We start from the raw sequence: 22,509 nt of genomic DNA, 5'->3' as shown, positions 1-22,509 counted from the left end.
GCAGCTACATGCAACAGGACAATCGTTACAGTGAATATCATGGTAAATGTAAATGTTGTGTGACTAGGGCCTCCCGTCGGGTAGGCCGTTCGCCGGATGAAAGCCTTTTGATTTGACGCCACTTCGGTGACTTGCGCGTCGATCGGGATGAAATGCTCATGATGATTTGGACAACACAGCACCCAGTCCCTGAGCGGAGAAACTCTCCGACTCAGCCGAGAATCAAACCCGGGTCCTTAGGATTGACATTCTGTCTAGCTGACCACTCAGCTACTGGGGGCGGAGAATATATGGTCATAGCTCAGAAACAAATCATTCCGACAAATGCAATGAACTTTTTTACTGTCTGTTTTACATGAGATTTTATGACCAAACTGTCACACATTGCAACAAGCATATCTCAGTAGCCAATGTAGTCGATTCTGTAATGCTGCATGAGAACATTTGCCACTGATTACACAGCTAATTACTTTTTATTTCCTTTTACTGCAGTGAGGGATAATTGTTATTTTCTGCAGCTGTGGGGAGCTTTCTTCAGCTGGTGTGTGACAGGGAACTTAAGCTGGTCACTCATAGGCTAGCCACTTGGGCAACTTCCCACCCTTATTCCACTGAGCAGATCGCTGACCCCTGTGCCTGCATGTGGCCACACTAGAACTGCATGATTCCCCACCTGTGCCCAGTCGTGTGGCAGCTTTGACCATACCAAAATAGGACGGGAAAAGCCAGAGTGTGAGGTGACAGGTATCTATCGTGAATAGTAGGTAGTAGTGTGTAAGCGGAGCTGATACACCCAGACGACGGACGGACCTCACCGCTATGAAATAACACACACAGAGGCAAACATGTGAGGACAGATTTGCTCGGTGTAGGGGAGCTTGGCTGACACGTTGGCCTGCGAATGGATAGCTTTAGAAGGACCAGAGTGTCATAAACTTAATGGCGTTGAAAGCAGTCCCTGATCAAGTACATAACAGGGAAGTGACTGCACAAAAGGAAGGCCTGCACAGAAGGAAGACCTGCATTCCATAAAAGTTGCGTTATTAGAGACACTGTAAGGAATTCTTTTTGCTGAGATGAAGATCTGAAAGCCAGGTGAAGCACTCAGAATCTGAGACCACAGGATCGACCATTGTCCGTGGCTATGCCATCAAGGAATGTTCATTTAAATCTGAGGAACAGGGGCTGCGATTGTTTCACGATAATTATTATAGTAGCAGGCAGGTTTTCCCGCACAGGTCTACATGCAGGCCCTTTTGGTTGGCTGGGATTGGAAACCCATCACGTAGTGGGAGAGATTGTCTGCCTTCCTTTCATCAGCACACCATTATTGGTTAACCATGACAAAATTGTCACTGGTTTGATGCAGCTCTCCATGTTACTCTATCCTGTGCAAGCTTCTTCATCTCCCAGTACCTACTGCAACCTACATCCTTCCATCCTTCTGAATCTGTTTGGTGTATTCATCTCTTGGTCTCCCTCTACGATTTTTATCCTCCACGCTGCCCTCCAATGCTAAAGTGGTGATCCCTTGATGCCTCAGATTATGCCCTACCAACCGATCCCTTCTTCTAGTCAAATTGTGCCACAAATTTATCTTCTCTCCAATTCTATTCAGTATCTCCTCACTAGTTATGTGATCTACCCATCCAATCTTCAGCATTGTTCAGTAGCACCACATTTCGGAAGCTTCTATTCTCTTCTTCTCTAAACTATTTATCGTCCATGTTTCAATTCCATGCAAGGTTACACTCCATACAAATACTTTCAGAAACGACTTCCTGACACTTAAATCTATACTCGATGTTAACAAATTTCTCTTCTTCAGAAACGCTTTCCTTGCCATTGTCAGTCTGCATTTTATATCCTCTCTACTTCGACCATCATCAGTTATTTTGCTCCCCAAACAGCTAAACTCATTTCTAAGCGTCTCATTTCCTAATGCGATTTCCGCTCCATCACTGCAAATTTATTAAACGTGTTTTTAAAGATGTTACTGTCAGAACTTTCAAGGTCTGCTGTAACTGGCTGGCGAGATTCCTAAGCCGGCAGAACCAGTCTAGTTTCAGAGAGTAAAGTCAGAAAAATACTTATTGCCAGGAGACCAAAGAGAACACCTTCAGGGGCACAGTCAAGAACTTCGCTCTTAACAGAACTAAATCTAAAGTGTGATAGGACCGCTGCTGTTTACTATATATATATGACCTGCAGAGAGTTGATGAATGGTGCAGGCTCCGGCAGTTGACCCTGAACGTAAATAAATGTAACATACTGCGCAGATATAGGAAAAGAAATCTACTACTATTGATGACAAACAGCTGGAGACAGCTTCTGCCGTAAAATATCTAGGCGTAGCTATCCAGAGCGACCGTAAGTGGAATGACCATATAAAACAGATAGTGGGAAAAACAGACACCAAACTCAGATTCATCGGAAGAATCTTAAGGAAATGTAACTGATCCACAAAAGAAGTGGCTTGTAAGGCCCTTGTTCGCCAGATTCTTGAGTATTGTTCATCTGTCTGGGATCACTATCAGGCAGGACTGATAGAGCAGATAGAGAAGATCCAACGAAGAGCGGGGCGTTTGGTAACGGGATCGTTTAGCTGGCGAGAGAGCGTTACGGAGATGATAAACAAATTCCACCGGCAGACGTTGTGCATCACGGAGAGATTTGCTACTAAAATTTCGGGACAGCACTTTTCAAGAGGAGTCGGACAACATATTACTTCCCCCCACATATATCTTATGTATTGACCACTAGGAGAAAATTCAAGCCAATACAGAGGCTTACTGTCAATCTTTCTTCCCTAGCACTATTCGCGAGTGGAACAGGGTTGGAGCGATAAGATAGTGGTACCGAAAGTACTCTCCGTCACACACCATTACGTGGCTTGCGGAGTGTGGTGATGTACTTTAGGCAACCACAGAGATAGATGCATCTTAGAGCCAAGTACACAGGTCGTTTGGATTCAGAACTTCTAGCCATTACTTAGGTCATCTTCCACATTCCCCCTGTTTAAGAGTGTAAGCATGAGCCAGTGAAGCAATCACTAAGCCAAGTGGGTGTGACGCTAGGTAATTTACACCAGGGTTTAATTATGCAGCTTTAGTTTTCATAGACAGCTGGCTGCTACCATCACATACTTCTGCAAATCTATTGTTGTTTGTGCTTGCCTCTCTGGGGTTCTTTCTTTAAATCAGCAATCATTTTCACCGTCACTGGGCCTATCCGTGATACAGCTTCATGTTATGCTTTCCTGAGTCCACCCACCGGTGCGACGGCCGTAGCTCATCATTACAAACCTAAGCCCACTTTTTAATTGTTTATGTGTTTGATCCAGTGGGTAAATAAGTAGTTTGGAGTCTTATAAAAATAAAGCCAGCTGTTGTAGTGACTACGAGTTTCCTTTCACATTAATATGAGTTCCTTCATTAATATACCCGTGAGAGGTGTGGTACCATACGTGGGGCCACACCTTGTAATCTTCGCTCAACAAGAAGTTTTCCCTTGGCGGCTGAAAACTTGCAGCATAAGCAGTCACCCTCATTCAGCTAACGGCCAGAGGAGTGGATAAAGGTTCACAGCGCTTTCTTCTCCTTGGGATGGGGAACTTCCCCTAAAGGCGGTAGAGTCAGCAATGATCAGCGGAATGACGATGTAGAAGGCAAGGGAACCACTGCATTAAAGACACAATGAGTTTCCACAGAACATGTGGTCTATAATTGAAAAAGTGTCATGATGATCTCTCCATTGGCAAAAGATTCGAGAACTGCCCCGCATCGACGTCTCTGGGAGGGGATTGGCAATGGGGAGGGGTCATTAAAAAAGATTGAATAACCAAAGAACAGATAACGTTCGACGAGTCGGGGCGTGGAACGTCAGAAGTTTGAACATGATAGGTAAGCTGGCAAATCTGAAAATGGAAATGCTAAGCCTCAATCTCGATATAGTGGAAGATAGTGAAGGGCGATGGAAGGAAGACAGGGATTTTTAGTCGGACGAGTATAAGGTAATATAAGCAGCAACAGAAAATGGTATAACGGGAGTAGGACTCGTTACAAATAGGACGGTAGGGCAGAGAAAATGTTACTGTGAACAGTTCAGTGATAGGGCTGTTCTATCAGAATCCACAGCAAACCAACACCGGCAACGATAGTTCAGGTACACACTCCGAAGTTGCAAGCTGAAGATGAACAGATGGAGAAACAGTATGTGGATATGAACGGGTAATTCAGTACGTAAAGGGAGATAAAAATCTAATAGTCATGGGGAACTGGAATGTGACTGCAGGAAGGGAGTGGGAGAAACGGTTACGGGAGAAATAGATATGAGAGAGCAGAAAGACTAATTGAGTTCTACAATGAATATTCTGTTCAAGAATCACAGAGGATTCCTATGGATTTTCGTTCTTTTTTTTTCCTGTGGAAGGAGATGAGGCGTTTGGTGCACGAAACACCGACATACATTCCAGAGTAACTGGTTTCTCGTTTGGCTGAAACTGCAGGTGTTAATCGTGAAGTACCTGGTGGTTATCATCGTGTTAGACAATGATTAGAACGCGGATGATGATGTGCATTAATGTAAACGGACGACATTTTCAGCAAAATCTCAAAAAAACAATACTCACCGTCCCTGAACATCACCTAGCGTCAAAGCCTTTTCGGAACCTGTGTCATTTTTGTCACAAGAGAGGGTGTTTCCTTTTATCTCCTCCCTACAGTCTAAAATTTTGTTTATATCGTTTTTTACACTATTTTTAAGGAACAAACCCCAACTTGTACCACAATCGGATTCGAAAAATTCTGTAAACAAGTACCTAATTTTAAAAAAGTACTCATCTTAAAAATTGCCTTTTATTATTCGATAAGATTTATTTCTAGTAGTCCCCATTAGAAAGCAGATATTTCATAATACCAATTGAAAGAAAACCTGCGATTGGTACAGAATTTCTAGAATTACATGTACGTTTGATTCTATGGGACTTTTTCTGTCACGGAATGGAGAGTTGGTTGGAAGAAACTAGCCCCTTAAACGTAAACTACACGATTCGCTGGGAATGAAACTGTGTGTACCGAGACATTTTCTCTTTTCTTTTGAAGGTCGGCTGTCCGAGCATGGAATTAGCTGGTAGGGCGTAGCCGCAGGTATCGGGTGAGGTGTGAGGTCGGAACCGGACGGACTTGGGGTAGGGTGGCGGCGATATGCGACCTCTGCGGTTTATCACCGTAGATGTTACACTGTGATTATTCGCAAGTAGCAACTAACAGGCAGTGGTAAGTATATCTGCTAACTGGTATTTCTGGGCAGATACACTGTCTCTGTGCAAGAAAGATAGTGTCGGAAGTTCCATGCGGCTTTTCGCGGATGATGCTGTAGTATACAGAGAAGTTGCAGCATTAGAAAATTGTAGCGAAATGCAGGAAGATCTGCAGCAGATAGGCACTTGGTGCAGGGAGTGGCAACTGTCCCTTAACATAGACAAATGTAATGTATTGCGAATACATAGAAAGAAGGATCCTTTATTGTATGATTATATGATAGCGGAACAAACACTGGTAGCAGTTACTTCTGTAAAATATCTGGGAGTATGCGTGCGGAACGATTTGAAGTGGAATGATCATATAAAATTAATTGTTGGTAAGGCGGGTACCAGGTTGAGATTCATTGGGAGAGTGCTTAGAAAATGTAGTCCATCAACAAAGGAGGTGGCTTACAAAACTCTCGTTCGACCTATACTTGAGTATTGCTCTTCAGTGTGGGATCCGTACCAGATCGGTTTGACGGAGGAGATAGAGAAGATCCAAAGAAGAGCGGCGCGTTTCGTCACAGGGTTAGTTGGTAACCGTGATAGCGTTACGGAGATGTTTAATAAACTCAAATGGCAGACTCTGCAAGAGAGGCGCTCTGCATCGCGGTGTAGATTGCTCGCCAGGTTTCGAGAGGGTGCGTTTCTGGATGAGGTATCGAATATATTGCTTCCCCCTACTTATACCTCCCGAGGAGATCACGAATGTAAAATTAGAGAGATTAGAGCGCGCACGGAGGCTTTCAGACAGTCGTTCTTCCCGCGAACCATACGCGACTGGAACAGGAAAGGGAGGTAATGACAGTGGCACGTAAAATGCCCTCCGCCACACACCTTTGGGTGGCTTGTGGAGTATAAATGTAGATGTAGATGTAGATGTAGGCTTCTCCTGGCCACAGCGTCACCTGCCAGACCTGTGACCTGTGGCGCAGTCCGCTGCTGGGGACCTGTTCGTAGAAACTAGGGATGGGCCACAATGTGGCATTCCTATGTCAGCGATTTCTGTGAATGTAACTTTCGGGTAACTGTGATTCTGAGTTGCTGTTTGTTACAGTTTAGAGACGCAGTTTACAGTTCACAACCTGTGTCCCTCACAATACTAACACTAAAATGCGATGTTTGCGACCTCTGCGGTTTATCACCGTAGATGTTACACTGTGATTATTCGCAAGTAGCAACTAACAGGCAGTGGTAAGTATATCTGCTAACTGGTATTTCTGGGCAGATACACTGTCTCTGTGCAAGAAAATTAATATGATCTCGACTGTAAAGAGGGAAAACTTAGTATTTCAACTGTATGTCATTGAAGTCGTTGTGCGATTTGAAACGAATATGTAATACAGTTTGAATGAGAACGAAATTTCCATTCTTCCCTTACTAAAGCCGTCCCATACACCCAAATTCTCTGCCAAGAAGTTATGGATAAAGGTTGGTGATATGCAGTTGAAAAGAGTAGGAAGTACAAATTTTCCAGTTTAAAGTTGCCATCGGGATTAGTTCAAGTGAAATATTTGAATATATGCGATAAAGTTTACGTGCGAGTTGTGTTGAAAAAAAATCCATATATTACATAGTGGAGCTCTCACACAAAAATCTCTTAGTTTATGTACGATATATGTGTATGATAAGCATCGCATCGTTGAGGCCTTTTACATGAGGTAATATACGTTTTCTCTCTTATCTTGCTGTTTTGCTTCTTGTGATGAAAAGTCGTTGTGTGTGTGTGTGTGTGTGTGTGTGTGTGTGTGTGTGTGTGTGTGTGTGTGTGTGTGTAAATATGGCGCGAACGTAAACGTTAGGCTACAGTAGAAGCCAATCTGCAACCACAATCTCCATTTGGAATTCATATCCTTTTGGGTTGATCGACTCTCAGTAGAATTACCAATTTCAAAACTAATCGAAACCTCGAGCTACACTACATTACCAAGATTTCTGGGTGAGAAAGGGGCCTTTCTTCGACCACAGGCTGCATATCCACACGGGATTCTTAGAACGAAATATGAACGTCGGTCGACATATGTCACACGTCACTGAATTTTAAAGGTTCCTTTTAGTTGCTCTTTCTACGTGTGTCTCCTATTTGTGCCTGAAATTACTGCCATATACCGTAAAGTTGTTACTGTGAAAAGGGCGACTACTGAATCATTGAGATTTCTAAAAGACACGCGACTGCTTGCCCATCTCTAGTAGGAACCACACCTACATCATCCAAGGAAGGATATTAGAACGGAATTTAAAGTCCCGTCAACAACCATAACTTTAGACCCAGCACCTAAGGGCAAACAGGTTGCTCAGGAAAGGTTTTGCACCATCTGCATATCTGAGAATGTGTATGGGTAAAGGTTCAGAAGTGCTGGGAATTAACAAATAAGCCATGTAACGGATCGCCCACGTCGAAGGTTAACACTGCTGTTTTACGTCGTCTGACAAGTAAGATAGAAAAATGTAAAGAGAATCGTGGCTGAGCGACAAGTCATAAGTGGGGAATGAACCGTATATTAATGTGATCTAGAAATGTTGTAGAAAGGACTCTGACGACGCCATGGGGTAGTCGGAGGCGCAAGGAAAGAGGTTCCAGCCCAGTCCTGCTTATGTGACGGCAGCAGGCCGACAGTGAGATCAACTATGTAAAACGCCAACCGTTGTTCTGTATAATTTGCGTTCTGTATATTGGCGCAATCCTTTATGTTGCGTCAAGCCAGATCTGTTATTGAAGTTAGTGTTAAAACCGATTGAATATTTAAAATGGCAGAGAGAGAAAAGACAAGGCGCACTGTGTGTAAGGTTTTTTTGAAAATATATTTAAAATATGTTCCAGTATTTGCTCGGTTTTACTCGTAGTTGGAAGATATCAACGTGAGGATAAATTACCGGTGGTAATATTGGTTTGATGATTAACAATCAGTGTAACTTTTAATTTATTTGAATCTGTGCTCTAAGACAAAAAATTTCGACACACCACGAAGGAAACATCCTGATGGAAAGTTTATATTCAAGAGAGATGGCTTCAAAAGTTAAGCAAATCAGTAACGTGTTGGTCCACCTCCGGCCATTACGTAAGCAGTTATTCGGCTTGGGATTGACTGATAGAGATGTTGGATGTCCCCTTGAGGGATGTGGTGACGAATTCTGTCTAACTGGTGCATTACTTCGTCAAAATCTAGAATTGGTTGGAGGGCGGTGCCTATAATGATCCAAACGGTCTCAGTTTGAGAGAGATCCGGCGACCTTGCTGGCCAAGGTAGGGTTTGGCAAGCACGAAGACGAGCAGCGCGAGTGGAAAATATCTTGCTGTAATGTAAGCACACGATGGCTTGCCATGCAAGGAACCATAACGAGGCGTTGAATATTATCGACGTACCGTTGTGCTACGCGGGTGCTGCAAACGACAACCAAAGGGGTACTGCTATGATAAAAAATGACACCGTGGACCATCACTCCTAGCCGTATGGCGGGCCGCAGTTAGATTGATCTCCCACCGATGTCCTGCGTGTCTACAGGCATGTATGGCTGCTCATTGGGGCTCAGTTCGCAGCAGCACTCATCACTGGAGACAATTCTATTCCAGTCGGTGAGATTCCTGGAGGAATAATTCCTTCGTGGTGAGCCGCTTCCTTTTGTATCTTATAGTGTATTCATGTAAGCTATACTTATTCTCTGAAAGTGACAGAAACTCTGACGATCTATCAACTTCAGTACACTTGTTTGGAAATAGTTAACCAAGTATGTAGGTCCAGGCCCAAAACATTGATAATATACATTAAATATCCATGCGTTTACTTCAATATGTGAATACCAGGCCCCCATTACAGGTAGTATCAACTGAGTCAGAGTTGCTAAAATAAATATAGTCTGTCAAAATGTGCACATATTTGCACACTTTGAAAAAACCAGCCGGATCACTGTAAATTGTTTGCATTATCTTTGCAATATTGCCCACAGAATGGAGTGAGAGGGAGAAAGTTTTCAAGGATGCATAGCACTGGCGATTTTGAAACGGAGAGATGATGTTGGCTTCATACTAAATGAATAAGGGTGCAAAAGCTTAAGAATTTAATCTAAGGTCAATTTATTTCCCAATGGTTCACCCTTATTCGGAGGGATAACTTACCATTCTATATCAGGTTACCTTCCATTCAGAAGGCTGTTGTACGCAGCAACTGTTATATTGACTTGTAAATAATAGATTTCAGCTATCAGTCGACCTTTTTTTTGGACTATTTAGTAAATATGATGAACAATATACTTATTATGTTTTAATAAATGGAGATATAAAAATAAGTATAGTTAAGCCACATCAAGTAATAGGTGTATACAGCACTTGTCTTCTAGTATTTTATAATTTAAAAAAGAAAAAAACTGTTTTTAAAATTTAAAGAAGTTTTACCCATATGACGTACTAATACAAGTGTTTTAATAATAATAACGGACTCACAAGCAGTGAACATAGAAATTTTATTACTTGATGATAAATACGAAATAAGTCGGAAGACAATGTAAGAACTTTAATTACGTTTCATTTTATGTAATTAAATTTAAAGTGGTTTACTTTCCATGAAGTTTATATGTAGTTCACATAGATGGCGCCATGTAAGCAACCGATGTGTTCTCCATACAGCCAGCCTTCCGCAAACAGCATTACATGCATTGATAAAAAATGATAGTAGTATGTAATATACAAACCATATGAGTGAAGCCATTAATTGCAACTTTTTTATGACATCATCTAACTATGTACCTTTTGTATTCTTAGCATTGAGAATGGCTAGTTTCTAGCTGAAATCTAGGTCTGCCAATAAAATTTAAAATGCACGATTGATATAGCAGAAATTCTATTATTTAGAAGTTACCATTCTATACATTAGACCTACCCAGCCATTCCAGGGTCCTCTAGCTATCAGAGATGACCGTTTTGCTTGCAACTCGTTCCGACAATACGCAACCAAATACTTTAACCACAATGGGAGTCAAGTGCAAGACGGCGTTTTTTCCCCTTTATATTCTGACACACAGAAAATATCAAATACGACGGCGTGCTGATGAGTACTGCCACCGAATTTCTTACGTGAGAACTCCTAAAGATCTGGAAACAAAACAAAAGCTACTAAAATTCTTCACCTTCATTCTTTGTGTCTACATTTTTGCAGCTTCCTGCTGCTAGAGGACTCCAAATTATAGCCTGCAACATGGCGGTGGTAACAATATCAGTGCGTGAGAAACAGCGTGCTACAGTCGAGTTTCGAATTCGAAGAGTTCGTCGACAAACGGAGCAGCCTCTCCTTCACCACGACGATGACGGGTCACACACGGGCGCTGCGACGTCTGAACAATACGACGTCTTGGGTTCACTGTCATCGATCATCCTCCATACGGTTCTGACTTGGCCCCATCACATTTTCATCTGCTTGCAAAACTTAAAGAACACTGAAAGACGTGCACTTCATTCACCATTCAGTGCTCGTATTTCATATTTCTAATCCCTGCATTCTGGTATTCGGTAATGGTTCAAATGGCTCTGAGAACTATGGGACTTAACTGCCGAGGTCATCAGTTCCCTAGAACTTAGAACTACTTAAACCTAACTAACCCTAAGGACATCACACACATCCATGCCCGAGGCAGGATTCGAACTTGCGACAGTAGCGATCGCGCGGTTCCAGACTGTAGCGCCTAGAACCGCTCGGCCACTCCGTCCGGCTATTTGGTAATATAATAATTCAGGCCCCGTTAATAATTTCTATGGGTTGCCTAATTTATTTGACGATGTTCGCAGTTTGTCTCACACTGATATGTGAGAGGAGCTTGGCGTGAGGAATTTTCTTAAAATGGGCGAGGGCAGCAGTCTTCCTAGCAGCCATGATGGTTTCCCGTTTCCCATCCTTTGTCGTTTGATGGTGGACAAAGGGGCAGTAAGTGTTCTAGTGTGACCGTACCTGGCCGGCCGGAGTGGCCGAGCGGTTCTAGGCGCTACAGTCTGGAACCGCCCGACCGCTACGGTCGCAGGTTTGAATCCTGCCTCGGGCATGGATGTTTGTGATGTCCTTAGGTTATTTAGGTTTAAGTAGTTCTAAGTTTAGGGGACTGATGTCCTCAGAAGTCCCATAGAGCTCAGAGCCAGCCATTTGACCTTCCAGGAGATGAAGTTTCGGTAAGCATGAGCGCCGACGTGCACTGTAGCTTCGCGTCTTGCGGCCGAGAGGGAACCTTATAGGTCATTTTACTGATGTGCATTCCTTAAATTACAGTTTACGCAAATTTCCCGGTTATAAGCCTGTAGGTTTTCCTTGTACAGTTGGACATAATGTACGCGATGTGTTGGTTAGTCACAGTAGCTAGCAGTTCGGCACTAAAGTGTATACTTCGATGCTCACTTTTCCGCATCGTCTGGCAGTAGCTCTTTCAGTTCTCCCGTGCAAAATTTGACTCAAGAGTTCAGGTCTTCCTAGCTTGAAGACTTGTGCCCTTTGTCCTACACCACGTGATGAGGTCTGGCGCCCCTTCATGTTCGTTAATGTAGTCCGTCCGCGAGCCAAACTTATCTAGTATCGCCTGTATGAATAGTTTCGCGTCTTGCTGGTTTTAGGAGTACAGGAGGCCACCTACCGATTTATCCCCATTAGCATCTTTCTTAGGTTGATTCATCGTGGTGGTCGTTGCATGCCTGCAAGCCCTTCCTTCAGTAAATTGAACTCCATTTGATAATACGGCGATCGTTCCTCCCTTTCCTCCTGCTCTCGTCGCTTATTATGAACGTACGTTGGGGCAGGCTACTGAATTCTTTCTTTCCCCACCCCCATTTGATTGTATTATTGTTCAATTTTCAACTGTTAAATAAAAGTCCTTTAATCTTTACGTTCTCCTTTTCATTGCGTGAAATCATCTTTAGTGTCACAGTAGAATAATGCAAAACTATAACGGTTGCTATAAGGTCGTGCAGGTCTCGCGCTTTTAATGATAGGATAAAGACCCAATATCGCGAGCCTGGCACGATCATTTCACGCATGGTACCGATAATAGTAATAATAATTTTCAATTATCTCCCATTAATAAACTGGGAAGTGTTCACGGCTCAGTGTGAGTACGTGAGCACTAAATCTACTTCATGTGGTGGAAGTAGTGGTCTCTGTTTTACCTTGCTGGTTTTAAAAAAAATATCAAAATTACAGCCCATCAACATAGTCAAACATTTTATTGGGACGGCATCAACAAACTGGGCACTCGATGGGAGAAATGTGTTCATCGGTAGCGTGACTATGCTGAGAAACAAATTCACAGACACGAAAAATGAAGATGTAGAACGATAATAACTTTTCCTTTACTAAAAAACTTTAAGAGATTCAGATAACAATTTCGGAGGCATTACGTTTCAGTATGCACTCGTATTACTCGTTGTAACTATATGCAGTCATTCACAACTGAGAAAAATACGAAGTACTCCTTGTTCCCCCTTATACTACGAAACACAAAAAAATCAACTGTTACATGATGTGACTATAGCCTGTTTGTTGTGGTCTTCAGTCCTGAGACTGGTTTGATGCAGCTCTCCATGCTACTCTATCCTGTGCAAGCTTTTTCATCTCCCAGTACCTACTGCAACCTACATCCTTCTGAATCTGCTTAGTGTATTCATCTCTTGGTCTCCCTCTACGATTTTTACCCTCCACGCTGCCCTCCAATACTAAATTGGTGATCCCTTGATGCCTCAGAACATGTCCTACCAACCGATCCCTTCTTCTGGTCAAGTTGCGCCACAAACTTCTCTTCTCCCCAATCCTATTCAATACTTCCTCTTTAGTTATGTGATCTACCCATCTAATCTTCAGCATTCTTCTGTAGCACCACATTTCGAAAGCTTCTATTCTCTTCTTGTCCAAACTATTTATCGTCCATGTTTCACTTCCATACATGGCTACACTCCATACAAATACTTTCAGAAATGACTTCCTGACACTTAAATCAATACTGGATGTTAACAAATTTCTCTTCTTCAGAAACGCTTTCCTTGCCATTGCCAGCCTACATTTTATATCCTCTCTACTTCGACCATCATCAGTTATTTTGCTCCCCAAATAGCAAAACTCCTTTACTACTTTAAGTGCCTCATTTCCTAATCTAATTCCCTCAGCATCACCCGATTTAATTAGACTACATTCCATTATCCTTGTTTTGCTTTTGTTGATGTCCATCTTATATCCTCCTTTCAAGACACTGTCCATTCCATTCAACTGCTCTTCCAAGTCCTTTGCTGTCTCTGACAGAATTACAATGTCATCGGCGAACCTCAAAGTTTTTATTTCTTCTCTATGAATTTTAATACCTACTCCGAATTTTTCTTTTGTTTCCTTTACTGCATGCTCAATATACAGATTGAACACCATCGGGGAGAGGCTACAACCCTGTCTTACTCCCTTCCCAACCACTGCTTCCCTTTCATGTCCCTCGACTCTTATAACTGCCATCTGGTTTTTGTACAAATTGTAAATAGCCTTTCGCTCCCTGTATTTTACCCCTGCCACCTTTAGAATTTGAAAAAGAGTATTCCAGTCAACATTGTCAAAAGCTTTCTCTAAGTCTACAAATGCTAGAAACGTAGGTTTGCCTTTCCTTAATCTTTCTTCTAAGATAAGTCGTAAGGTCAGTATTGCCACACGTGTTCCAGTGTTTCTACGGAATCCAAACTGATCTTCCCCGAGGTTGGCTTCTACTAGTTTTTCCATTCGTCTGTAAAGAATTCGTGTTAGTATTTTGCAGCTGTGACTTATTAAGTTGATAGTTCGGTAATTTTCACATCTGTCAACACCTGCTTTCTTTGGGATTGGAATTATTATATTCTTCTTGAAGTCTGAGGGTATTTCGCCTGTCTCATACACCTTCCTCACTAGATGGTAGAGTTTTGTCAGGACTGGCTCTCCCACCGCCATCAGTAGTTCCAATGGAATATTGTCTACTCCGGGGGCTTTGTTTCGACTCAGGTCTTTCAGTGCTCTGTCAAACTCTTCACGCAGTATCATATCTCCCATTTCATCTTCATCTACATCCTCTTCCATTTCCATAATATTGTCCTCAAGTACATCGCCTTTGTATAGACCCTCTATATACTCGTTCCACCTTTCTGCTTTCCCTTCTTTGCTTAGAACTGGGTTTCCATCTGAGCTCTTGATATTCATACAAGTCGTTCTCTTATCTCCAAAGGTCTCTTTAATTTTCCTGTAGGCGGTATCTATCTTACCCCTAGTGAGATAGGCCTCTACATCCTTACATTTGTCCTCTAGCCATCCCTGCTTAGCCATTTTGCACTTCCTGTCGATCTCATTTTTGAGACGTTTGTATTCCTATTTGCCTGCTTCACTTGCTGCATTTTTATATTTTCTCCTTTCATCAATTAAAATCAATATTTCTTCTGTTACCCAAGGATTTCTACTAGCCCTCGTCTTTTTACCTACTTGATCCTCTGCTGCCTTCACTACTTCATCCCTCAAAGCTACCCATTCTTCTTCTACTGTATTTATTTCCCCCATTCCTGTCAATTGCTCCCTTACGCTCTCCCTGAATCTCTGTACAACCTCTGGTTCTTTTAGTTTATCCAGGTCCCATCTCCTTAAATTCCCGCCTTTTTGCAGTTTCTTCAGTTTTAATCTACAGGTCATAACCAATAGATTGTGGTCAGAGTCCACATCTGCCCCTGGAAATGTCTTACAATTTAAAACCTGGTTCCTAAATCTCTGTCTTACCATTACATAATCTATCTGATATCTTTTAGTATCTCCAGGGTTTTTCCATGTATACAACCTTCTTTCATGATTCTTAAACCAAGTGTTAGTTATGATTATGTTGTGCTCTGTGCAAAATTCTACCAGGCGGCTTCCTCTTTCATTTCTGTCCCCCAATCCATATTCACCTAGTATATTTCCTTCTCTCCCTTTTCCTACACTCGAATTCCAGTCACCCATGACTATTAAATTTTCGTCTCCCTTCACAATCTGAATAATTTCTTTTATTTCATCATACATTTCTTCAATTTCTTCGTCATCTGCAGAGCTAGTTGGTATATAAACTTGTACTACTGTAGTAGGTGTGGGCTTCGTATCTATCTTGGCCACAATAATGCGTTCACTATGCTGTTTGTAGTAGCTTACCCGCATTCCTATTTTCCTATTCATTATTAAACCTACTCCTGCATTACCCCTATTTGATTTTGTGTTTATAACCCTGTAGTCACTTGACCAGAAGTCTTGTTCCTCCTGCCACCGAACTTCACTAATTCCCACTATATCTAACTTCAACCTATCCATTTCCCTTTTTAAATTTTCTAACCTACCTGTCCGATTAAGGGATCTGACATTCCACGCTCCGATCCGTAGAACGCCAGTTTTCTTTCTCCTGATAACGACATCCTCTTGAGTAGTCCCCGCCCGGACTATCATTCACAATAAGAGAGAATAATATATCAACTATTATTTGTTGCTACCACTTAAGACAATTTCTGCAGGGTTAGTTCCTATCTAATGGGTAGGAGACACAAGACATTAGCTTTCAGTGGATAACTATCGGAAACTCTGTTGTCCTACCTCAGATGTGTATTCTTGACGTATTCCTGCAGCTGCATCAAAGTGTCACTCTATAGTGACTTCGAGGCTCGGCAGTGGCACTGTTCCCGAAAACTCGACTTTTGCATTGCTTCTAGCTGTTTACTGGTACTCATTCCTTCTAACTCATGGTACTGACGGATTTGATCACATGTGCTAGTTAATTATGTACTTGTTTTTCAGGGATTTTTTTGTGTGATATAGAGATGTTTTCCCGTGACGCTTCCGAACGCCTAACTAAAGATTCATCCACACCTTCTACAAGTTTTCGAACATTCACGCTGCCAGTAATCTTATTGCCCAATGTTGGTCTCCCGAAGTAGCGATTACAGCACTCCCCTTTCCTCAGGAGGCAGTGAACAAATACAACTCCATACGAAGAAAGGAAGGAAGGTTGAGTTTCACGCCCACGACATTCGATTTCATCAGTGAAGGAGCACAAGCTCAGATTGTGTCTGGAATGGGGAAGGAAATCGGCCGTGCCCTTTCAAAGGAATCATCCCGGAATTTGCCTGGAGTGATTTAGGGAAATCAGTGAAAATCTAACCACTGCGCCACCTTACTCGGTGAGACTTCATAGGGAGCACTGACCCACTGTCTGATGTATGCTTGACAACGCTATTGTGTACTGTCTTAATATTAAAGTTCCTTTCCTTTCCTCGCAGCCATGCCAATTCTTACAATAATAAAATTATGAAAGCCATGAAACCCTGTTGGTTTTGAGAAGAGTTGGATGCATACTATTACATTCGTCCCGGGATTCTACTCCCCAGTACAAGCGAACCCAAATAGGAACAACAGGATACTCGTCTGAGGAAACTTAGGAGACCTGGCGACCTGAGCTCGACTGTGGTCGTGTATGGCCAGCCGCTGCTAATGGCCTCTAGCTCCCAACACTGGGATGTATTATGTGCTGAAGATCATTGCTCGCTGTTTGGACGCTGATGCCAAGTTACATAAATGCACTGATGCAGCCATTGGGTAGAGGGTAATAGCCCACCTGTTAGTGGCCAAATGCTGGCGTTCTTGGAGGGTCCGTTCCCTAACAATCAACAATTTTTCCTAATCCAAGTACAAGAAGGCGGTAGGTAACGGCAACAATAGAAATTTGTCCAGTCTACGTTAGGGGGTACTAATGTACACAAGAATACAAAAACCATCAAAGTCTGAGCCAAGTGGTCTGCTATATAAACGATGCAGGTCTACGAAAAAGCTATCCTGATACTGGTCAGCCCTCATATTATCTTCGAGAACGATGACAAGCTTCGAATATCCGTACTTGACACAACGCTGACCCAATAGACCACTGCCTTACGTCGCTGCTGGACACGATGCACCATATGACTAGGAATCTTCCACCATGATAAAGCACTGGACGAAGTTAGTATTCACTGAAAAAGAGACCCTGACTCCAGCACCCAGTTTCGGTATCAGTCATTCAGTCATCCACCTTCTTCACACACAATGGTGCGGCAAAGCTTGCAGTATCCTCCCTAACAAACACATAAGGCCAAATCTGTCTTTTGGAAATAATAGCGTACTGTTTGCATCGACACAGCCCTCCTATTTGCCTACAAAATGTCAGAATACAGTTCACTTGCATTCCGTCAGGGTACGTACAAGGTATATTTTTTCGGCAGATAGCGTTGTTGTCCACGGACGACCACCGCGAAGCAGATTCTCTGTTTTGTTTTTCACAACAGCATTTAAATATTTGAATGACATACTTGTAGTTCACACAAGTTCGGCGTACAAGCTCCAAAGATGACAACATTTCTTGCCGCAAAGTGACAATATGCACGCGGTATGAGCTTCAAATGACCCTAAGATTGATGTTTGCAGACCGCACAGTGTGCACAGGCCACTCAGAGTTTTGGAAATGATGGCCTCTCCTGAACTGTGTTGTGACTGCAGCTCTACTTTCCCTTGTTTCTCGCAGTGCTCATCATCTCCAAATAGCTACTGCACTTACATCCGTCTCAATCTGCTTACTATATTGAGACCTTCATCTCCTGTAACTTTAGTTTCCTCTTTTGCACAAGCACATACTTTTCTCCATTATCGAATTAACGATTACTTAATGATTTAGAATGTGTCGTAGCAAACTACCCCTTTTGTTAGCATTAGGAATAGTGTAACTAAACGTTACTATTGATTCCACAGTTGGTGAAGTCAACAACTTGCCCGTGGCGCTTAGGCGGAATGAAGTGACCCTCACGCGTCTTCCCATTGGGCACTGTCCTCTCGCATATAGCTTTCTGTTACGGCGGCAGGATCCCCATTTTGTGATGCTTGTGGTGTGCACATCTCTATCCGCCACATTTTAACGGGGTGCATTTTATACCATGATGCAAGGACAGAAGCAAAAATTTGTGGAGATCTGCCCTCTGTTTTAGCTGATGATGAGACGAGTGTATACAGGGTGTTACAAAAAGGTACGGCCAAACTTTCAGGAAACATTCCTCACACACAAATAAAGAAAAGATGTTATGTGGACATGTGTCCGGAAACGCTTAATTTACATGTTACATCTCATTTTAGTTTCGTCAGTATGTACTGTACTTTCTCGATTCACCGCCAGTTGGCCCAATTGAAGGAAGTTAATGTTGACTTCGTTGCTTCTGTTGACATGCGACTCATTGCTCTACAGTACTAGAATCAAGCACATCAGTACGTAGCATCAATAGGTTAGTGTTCATCACGAACGTGGTTTTGCAGTCAGTGAGACGTTTACAAATGCGGGGTTGGCAGATGCCCATTTGATGTATGGATTAGCACGGGGCAACAGCCGTGGCGCGGTACGTTTGTATCGAGACAGATTTCCAGAACGAAGGTGTCCCGACAGGAAGACCTTCGAAGCAATGGATCGGCGTCTTAGGGAGCACGGAACATTCCAGCCTATGACTCGCGACTGGGGAAGACCTAGAACGACGAGGACACCTGCAATGGACGAGGTAATTCTTCGTGCAGTTGACGATAACCCTAATGTCAGCGTCAGAGAAGTTGCTGCTGTACAAGGTAACGTTGACCACGTCACTGTATGGAGAGTGCTACGGGAGAACCGCACTATCAGCAGCTGTTTGGCCTCCACGGATACACTTCTGCGAATGGTTCATCCAACAATGTGTCAATCCTCATTTCAGTGGAAATGTTCTCTTTACGGATGAGGCTTCATTCCAACGTGATCAAATTGTACATCTTCACAATCAACATGTGTGGGCTGACGAGAATCCGCAAGCAATTGTGCAATCACGTCATCAACACAGATTTTCTGTGAACGTTTGGGCAGGCATTGTTGGTGATGTCTTGATTGGGCCCCATGTTCTTCCACCTACGCTCAATGGAGTACGTTATCATGATTTCATACGGGTACTCTACCTGTGCTGCTAGAACATGTGCCTTTACGACACAACATGTGGTTCATGCACGATGGAGCTCCTGCACATTTCAGTCGAAGTGTTCGTACGCTTCTCAACAACAGATTCGGTGACCGATGGTTTGGCAGAGGCGGACCAATTCCATGGCCTCCACGCTCTCCTGACCTCAACCCTCTTGACTTTCATTTATGGGGGCATTTGAAAGCTCTTGTCTACGCAACCCCGGTACCAAATGTAGAGACTCTTCGTGCTCGGTTTGTGGACGGCTGTGATACAATACGCCATTCGCCAGGGCTGCATCAGCGCATCAGGGATTCCATGCGACGGAGGGTGGATGCATGTACCCTCGCTAACGGATGACGTTTTGAACATTTCCTGTAACAAATTGTTTCAAGTCACGCTGGTACGTTCTGTTGCTGTGTGTTTCCATTCCATGATTAATGTGATTTGAAGAGAAGTAATAAAATGAGCTCTAACATGGAAAGTTTCCGGACACATGTCCACATAACATATTTTCTTTCTTTGTGTGTGAGTAATGTTTCCTGAAAGTTTGGCCGTACCTTTTTGAAACACCCTGTATAGAGTTTTAAAGTTTTACAATGTGTCTGGACTCTGGCCTAAACTTTTAGGCTGAAAGTTGCAGAATGGTTGGCTTCTCCCTTTCTTTCCTTGCGGTCAGCCAGCCACATCCATCTGCTATATTGTTTTACCTCCTACTACCACTTTCTTCCTGTGCCGTTCATGTTTTACTACTGACGCAGTGCTTCGTTCCATGCTCCGTTGTAGGTCCACTCATGGTTTTCCAACCTTTGTTACCTGTGTTTAACTCTCTGATTTATCTTCATGTTCCGGGTATTTTCCTGACACCCGTCTCAATCGCTTTTTGCGCGGGCGCTAAAGAACTTACCGTCGTGCGCCCATACAAACCTCTCCATCCATCCATCCTATTAATTCCGTCAAAGCATCAATGGTAGCAAAGAAGACGTTCACAGCTATTGTTCAACAGACTGGGCAGTAATTGTACATTATAACTATCAACACAAATACTTACTCGACATGGTGGCACTAGAGAAAAAAAAGAGCGGTGGCAACATAATAAGAAATAATGAATAATATTTAATACAAAAATGTCACAAAATGGTACTTAACTTTGGTACAGTTTGATCAGTGTTACTGGACGTCCTGTACCTAATTCAATGATATTTAAATAATTTTGCTGTTTCTTGGCGGTCTATGATAATGTCACTATGATTGAAAGAAGTATTGCAAACACTCGTAATTGTCCTATTACGCCATAAATACCGACTACTAAATGGGAAGGTAGTCTTTTCAATGGAACTCCTGGAACTGTGCTCCATAGCGAATTTTCAGGCACTAAGTTGAACTGTTTAACTGCGGGAGCAGGAGTGTGCCGTCCTGCTGCAGGATCAGAGGTGTTTGAATGCCCGCAGCGCGTTGTGTTTTGTACCTGCCGGCGGAAGGTTTTCCATCTCCGCCAGTACGAGGTGGAAGCAATGTAGTCCACGGCTGACAGCGTCCTCTTTGGCGGCTGCCCACACTATCAGCGAACGAATTAGATGAGCAGATGGACGTGGCGTGGAAGCAAAAAGTGATCTAATTTGTGAGCGCCGTCTGCTCAAAACTGAGAGGCACCAGGCGAGTTTTTGTGCCGCTGCGGTGGGGTCTTCCGTGGTATCTGTGTGTACCCTTAAGCCTCGTACAGAAGCGTTAGCTTGCACCACCTGTTTCTCTGATGTTCAATTCAGTACCTCTACATCAGATCAGAACGGATTCAACAAATTGTCAGCATTCTCCTGTAGCATTACTGAGACGTCCTGTTAAACCCGCAGGGCAGGGCAGGTAGTTTAAATCGTGGAAATGGGCCAAATTAAGAGGCTGTTAGTTACACTCTAAGATACAACTTTATTTCTTTTACCAAACATTACAAGAGCCAAAAAAAATAAAAAAAACACACACAGCATTAATTTTTGGAAGTTAATAACCGGCTGAATACACCATACAATCTCTTGCCTTAAGGGCAAGAACACTTTAATTTAAAAATCGACTGAAATCCATTAAGACTCAAACCAAATCAGAATTTTTAAAAGGCAAAAGGCCTTTTCTAGAGTTCTTTAATTAGGCTGAATGACCAAACCATCTGACACCTTAAGAGCAACACAACTTTAATTTAAAAAACGGCTGAAGGCCCATCACTTAAACCAAAATAAATTTTTAAAAGGCCAAAGGACTTACCTTAAAACAGATCCTCAAATTAGGCTGAAGGCCCAAACAATCTTACGCCTTAAGGGCAAAACAACCTTAATTTTAAAATCGGCTAGAAGCCATAAAAATACAAACACCAAGAACAAATACTAAAAGGCAGTACACCAAACAGCGCTCAGAAGTTTCCGAGAGTCGACCTGGAATTCAAACACTAAAGCTCGCTTAGGTGAGACAGTAGTCGGCCCAACCAATCGTGATCAGACGACAACCCAACCGAAAGACAGTCAACGGACCCACCGACAAGATAACTTCCTCTCCACCCGGCCGGCACCCAACAGGGAGTTCAATGGAACAACGTAGAAGGTACTGGCGCCCACAACCAATTATACATTGAGCTGTCAAACTACACACCGTGCCGGACGGAGACAACACGATGAGCAAAATACACTGCCTGAATTTACGTCAACGGCGAGGGTAGGTAACCGGAACGTTAACGGCAACAATGCAGAAGATTCCGCTGGTACTCTTCAATTCAAAATAACCAAGTACAATTTAACTCCACCGGAGGGTGGCTTAAATTTGCCAACTTGAAAACAAACGTTGTTGCTCGCGGGAATGTCCCAACAGCCGACAACGGACTCCAAACGACACAATGTGAACAGTCGTGACTTGCTGGTAGATTAAGTCGAAACTCAACTTTCGTATGGAGTGTCGGTGAGCCACGGACCTCGTAGCAATGGGAACAGCACCACACACTCCGACCGCGCATGGACGCCGCAAGCGGCCTCGGCCAAACTACGCGCCGCGGAGATTTCCTCGCCGCTCCACGCCAACCGACCAACTGCCCGCACACACCACAGCCGCAAACTGTAAGCTCCAGGCCAAACAAAGTACAAGGTGCGAATATCGATACACACCGCTGCTGCCACTCGCGGAGAGAGAGTATAACAACATAATCGCAATAACCGCGGGAGACTAAACACAGAATAGCAATCAAGGTTTAATCCAACGCATA

This window comes from Schistocerca serialis, chromosome 7 (assembly GCF_023864345.2).
Source record: "Schistocerca serialis cubense isolate TAMUIC-IGC-003099 chromosome 7, iqSchSeri2.2, whole genome shotgun sequence".
In the NCBI taxonomy this organism is placed as follows: domain Eukaryota; kingdom Metazoa; phylum Arthropoda; class Insecta; order Orthoptera; family Acrididae; genus Schistocerca; species Schistocerca serialis.
This window is presented reverse-complemented; position numbering follows the sequence as displayed.